Genomic DNA, 6,126 nt, shown 5'->3' with positions numbered 1-6,126 from the left:
AGAGAGAGAGAGAGAGAGAGAGAGAGAGAGAGAGAGAGAGAGAGAGAGAATGAATTGTGTTAATATCATTGCCTGTGTGCAGTTTGATTTATGAAGGTTGGTTGTGCAGGACAGTGAAAATGTGTCTGATGGTGTACATGGATGTGGCGCGAGCGGGTGTGAGAATTGTATGACTGGTGCTGCATGCATAGAGTTGCATGTGTGTGAGATGTGTGTGGTTGTATGTTTGAAGAGTTTGTGTATGATGGTGTCCGCAAGCGGTTGTGTATATGTAGTTGCACATTAGAGGCATGTGAGGTTGTGTGTTCAGGTTGTGTGTGTGTGTGTGTGTGTGTGTGTGTGTGTGTGAGAGAGAGAGAGAGAGAGAGAGAGAGAGAGAGAGATGTGATTTTTCTCCTCATCTTTCCCTGCCCTTTCTTCACTCCTCTGGCTAGCACAGTGTTGAGATAAAATGTATAGCAAACCTCCTTGCTTTGGCCACGGTGCTTTGTGATAAGAACTCTGAGATGTCCTAAAATAAGTTATAAGCCAGAGAATGGCGGGAGGAAAGAGAGGTCATTGTAAGTCAAGGCTTTAAACTAAATCAACAAAGAAAAAGAAGAAGGAAAATCCAAAACAACCCAACAAAAAAACACCTGCTTTACATTGCTTTCCTGTTTCTGACCATCACTCTCCAAGGCCACATTAGATTCTGCTCTTGGAACTAACCAAGAAATAGCAAGAACTCTTCATAGACTAACCTTCTGTCCCAGGGCTCTGCCTGCGTCCCCTGCCCTGCCCTCTTATTTACAGCCAACATAAGGTCAATGTAAGTAACTTGTTTCTTATCTCCAATTTTTTTTTTTTTATGAAACACCCTGGCCCCTTGTTTCAACTGCCATCTGGCCATGCGGCTGGTCACTTTGGGAGATTGTCCTAAGACTGGTCCTGTCACCTTTTGGCTAGCATCTGTACAGCTCAATCAACCCTTTATTTTCAGGGATCTCAGTCTTGAAGGTTTGATTTAGTTCTTGCTTTGGCCTTAGGGGTTAGGAGGTTCTTTCTTTCTCCTCTTTGTGTCTAGGGACAGCCCCTCATCTCTTCACATCAGAGTCCTGAGGCTGGGGGATGCGGAAGGAGACCCAGCCTCAAGGCCCTCACCCTGAAGGGACTTGGGACTCTATAAGGACCATTTCTGGGAAGCTTAAGCGACAGGGCTAAGTGAGGGTTTAGAATCAGGACAGACCAGAAAAGAGAGCCCAGGGTGAGGGGAGAATAATCCTCCCGCGTCTCAGAGAGATCCAGAGGGGCCCAAGTTGAGGTCAAGTTCTTGGGAGAACCAGCTCGAATCAAGCATTTTAAAATCAATTTTATTTTATTTTATTTTTTTAAGTCAGGCACAGAAAGACAAATGCTGTGTGTTCTCAGCCATATGTGGAAGCTTAAAATAGTTGATCTCACAGATGTTAGACTAGTTAGTGGTCACTAGAGGGTGGAAAGCTGGTGAGTAAAGGGAGACAGAGAACAAGACCTGAAAACAGTTAGGAAGAATATGTTCCTGAGTGGTAGAGCACAGTAGGGTGATTGTAGTTTACAACAATTTATTATATATATTTTCCAAGGAGCTAGAAGAGCGGAGTTCGGAGGCTTCCAACCCAAAGAAATGATAAGTGATTTTAAAGAGACGGAAATGCTGATACCCTGATCATATTCATGTTTTGAATTATCATATTGCACTCCATAAATATGAGCAATTATGGTGTGTCAGTTATAAATAAAAAATAAAAATTTATGTATTTTTTTTAATTGATAAGCCACAGCTATACCTTTCTACCATGAAGACAGGACTGCGAAAGTTGATAGGAAGATAGTCTCCTTTCAGCTTGAGCCTTTTTCTCTGTCCTCAATTGTGTGTCTGTTGAGTGTCTGTTTTTGTTTTTTAATATATATTCTTTTTTAGTTGTATTTGGACACAATACCTTTATTTTGTGTATTTATTTTTATGTGGTGCTGAGGATCAAACCTAGTGCCTCACACGTGCAAGGCAAATGCTCTACTGCTGAGCCTCAGCCCCAGCCCCTGAGTGTCTGTTTTTATCAACCACATTTGACCTCTGTTTTGTGGTCATCACGTGTGGTCATCATGTACCAAGTGCATTGAGCCATCTGAGCTACACAGCAGTCCTGGGCCTATTCCTGCAAGGTGGTATTGGGGTTTGAAAGACAGAGCTCATGTATGCTTTTCTCTAGGTTGGAGGTTGGCGATTTTTAAAATTTTATTTTATTTTCTAATTTTTAGTAAAGAGCCAGAGAGTAAAATTTTTTTCAGTTTTTCTGCTCATGTGACCTCTGTTACAACCACTTAGCTCAGCCATTGAGCCTGAAAGCATTAGTAGAGAATACATAATGGATGAACCCGGCTGTGTGCCAGTAAAACTTTATTTTAAAAAAAAAAAAGGCAGTGGGCTGAGTTTGGCTCATAGACTATGATTTGTCAACTCCTGCTCTAGCAAGCTGTCCTTAGGTCTCTGCAGGGGTTTGGTTCCAGGAACCTGCAGGGATACCAAACCCCTTGGATGCTCAAGTCCCTTATATAAAATGGCCTAATATTTGCATTGAATTAATGCACATCCTCTTATATACTACAAATCCTGTCTAGATAATTTATAATACCTAATATAATATAAATATTATGTACATAGTAGTTATATGATATTATTTAGAGAACCAGTACATACATGCTTAGTACAGGTGCAATTATTATTATTATTATTATTATTATTATTATTTTTGGTTTTGGAGCTGGGAATTGAACCCAGGGCCTGGCACATGCTAAGCACACCTTCTACTATTGAATATTTTTGATTTTAGGTTGGTTGAGTCTGTGGATGTAGAATTGCAGATATGGAGGCCACCTGTGCTGTCCTACATCTTATAAGGAAGAAGAAAGGAAAGAGTCAAAACTCCAGGCTCTGGAGTTTTCCTGTCTAGTTTGGATTTCAGCTGAACACTCTCTTGGTGTCCAGGGGCAAATCTGTGCTACCATTTAATGACTGGGAACTTAATAAATGAGGAGAGGGAGGAATTGTCCTTTTCCTGCGTAGTTTCTGGTTTGTGACTATGAGTTTTTTACAGCAAGGTGAGAAGCAGCCTCATGTCTCAGGTGACCTGTCCATCTGGAGCAGAATCCCTCCTGGGCTGCAGGTTGGAAACCAGGTTCAGACCTGGAGGATGCAGGGGCCTTGACTGAGGCAGACATCCCATCCCTTGGAAGAAGATGAGGAGCAGAGGAGGACAAGAAGATAGTGATTCCAGAGAAACAGCTGCTTAGCCAGTGGCAGGAAAAAGAAACCTAGGGACCTACCTAATGGTGGAACTGAAGCCACCAAGAGATGCTCTGCCATGACCTGGATGTTTCAGGCATTGGGAGTGAGGAGGGGTGGCGGGGGCATGATCCCTCAGAGAGTAGCCTTTATAAGTGTCACAATCACAGGTAAACCAGGTAAACAAATCAGGGACACAGTCCAGCACAGGGTACAATACTGAATGTCTTCTGTTGGTTTGGAGAGCTTTTCCCCTGAGTCGGATGAATCTGGCGTATTGCTCAGGAATCAGACATCCACTCAAGGGGAAACTGAAAGGAATTTAAGATAAGACTCTTGAGCAAAGTTGGTGTGGCACTTGGGGATCACATGGAGGGGTGGTGGGCAGAGACATTATCTTCGGGATTGAACAGGCAGGGCAGGGACTCAAAGGAGAGCTTTGGCTGTAGCAGAGGACTGTCCCATGGGACATGGTCACAGATAGAGGAATGGAAGGCTTCATCTTCATTTCCTCCCACCCTTTATTCTCCTGCCATATTTCTTTGCTGCCTTGATAGAGAGACCAATGGTTGGGGGAGCCTGGGAGTCTATCTAAAGAATTTTTTTTGCACCTGGCACAGGGTTGCAGCCATTCTTGCTGGGAGTAGGTCAGTGTAGGTCAGTGGCTTCTTCCCCAGGCAAGGAGGCTCAGTGCCCAGAGCCCAGGATATTTTCAGGGACCCATAGAAACAAACATTTTCATTTCTTTAAAAATAAGAAGAAAGCATTGAACTTTTAGGTCAAAGAAAATGATCCAATATATAATATTAATAGATCTATTTTTTCTTGTAGGAGTTGAATTGCAGAAAGTACTTGTTTCATTAATCATTTTAAAATTGAAATGTCAACATTTTTCTCATGACATATTTTCCTCATGAGCTTAAGCAAAATGTTATCACTGCCATACATGTAATGTGATGGATGCATAACCTGTGTCAATTTAGCCACATTGATCTATTTTGGACAGTGCCCATTCTCATCTAGAATGAGCTTTGATAGAAAATTTTTAAAATTGATGTGAAATTCAGATAAGATCAAACATTGAAAGTGGCACTCAGTGGCATTTAGTACTTTCTCAATGTTGTACGGTCATCATCTCCATCTAGCTCCAAAATAACGTATCAGCAGGTGTGGTGGTGTGTGCTTGTAATTCCAGCTACTTGGGAAACTGAAGCAGGAGGGTTGTAAGTTCAAGGCCATCCTGGGCAATAGTGAGATCCCATCTCAAAAGCCAACCAATTGCTGGGAGCAGTGGTGCATTCCTGTAATCTCAGAGGCTTGGGAGACTGAGGCAGGAGGATCGCAAGTTCAAAGCCAGCCTCAGCAAAGGCAAGGTGCTAAGCAACTCAGTGAGACCCTGTCTCTAAATAAAATGCAAAATAGGGCTGGGTATGTGGCTCAGTGTCCAAGTGCCCCTGAGCTTAATCCCCGATTCCCTCCGCCCTCCCAAAAAAACCCCACCCAAAACCCACCAATCAACAAACAGAATAATAGTCATAAGTTTGTTGTCAGGAAGTGGGGGCAATGTCCTGATAAATCCCTTGTAAGCTGAAAATACTGTAAGTCAAAAATGCATGTTAGAGCTGGGCATGTAAGTCAATGATAGAGCACTTGACCATCTCATGTGAGGCCCTGGGTTTCATCCCCAGCACTGGGGTGAAAAAAAAAAGCCTCGAATCTACCACTGAATACCAGAGCTTAGCAACACAGCACACTGTGGAACGTGGGTTGTTTCTGCTCATGATGGCCAGATTGGCTGGTAGCTGGGGCTTACCGCTGCCTCCCAGTATCACCCAGCAGTGTCATGGTACTTATCATAGCCTGGGAAAAGATCAAAATTAAACATTCAAAGTACGATTTCTAGGCAGAATAGAATAGACAATATGATTGATGTATGTACATTCCATGTATGTATTATATATCAAAATGCATTCTACTGTCATGTATGACTAAAAAAAATAAAAATTAAAAACAAAACAAAACAAAACAAAAAAAAAACCCCAAAGTACGATTTCTACCAAATATGTTTCACTTTGAAACATCGGAAAGCTGAAACATTGTAAGTCAAGATTATCTGTATTTTCCTTTACATTAATGTAGTTCCAATTGAACTGCATTAATTTAAATTCAACATATTTTTTTTTTTTTTGAGAAAGGGGTCCATGAAGGGAAAATTTCTCAGGTCAATGAAAGTAACCATTTCTAAGCTGCTCCATATGTTTGAGGTATTTAGTTGGGAAATGGATGGGCAGGTTTTATTTTTATATGTGTTTTATTTATATTTATGAAAAACAACATTCCAGGTAGCGTTCTGAAGTTTCTATTTTGGATACTTTTTAAAAAGATAATACTTTTTACAAGGATATCTGGATATGGCCAAATGTAAGAAACACTAGTGTCTGAAGTGAGAAGCATCCGAGTTTAGTGCCTGAGACCCTGGAGAGGCTCATGAATATCACAGTGGAGACAAGAATTGTCACTGTTGCTCTCCCTGTGGCTTCCCCTTCCCTCTGTTGCTCACCTGAGCATTCACGCAGGCAGCTACATTTATTGGGTGTCCTCTGTTTGCCAGGTAGCTGCAGATTTGTCATTGTGGAAAGCTGACTCTGGTTATCTCCAGGTCAGACACCTAACTATATTAACTTTGGGACTGGCCTGAAGGTGCTTTGTCCAGGTCTCTGCATGCAATTGGCATTCAGCAATTTGGATCGAGAGGTGGGGCAGCCCCCCAAATTCTTCTAATGGTGAAATATGGAGGGGACTGAAGCCATAAATGGCGAAAGTGT

The sequence above is a fragment of the Marmota marmota genome, unplaced genomic scaffold (assembly GCF_001458135.2).
Source record: "Marmota marmota marmota unplaced genomic scaffold, marMar, whole genome shotgun sequence".
Classification (NCBI taxonomy): domain Eukaryota; kingdom Metazoa; phylum Chordata; class Mammalia; order Rodentia; family Sciuridae; genus Marmota; species Marmota marmota.
The sequence above is the reverse complement of the archived record's forward strand: the minus strand, read 5'-3'. Positions refer to the sequence as shown.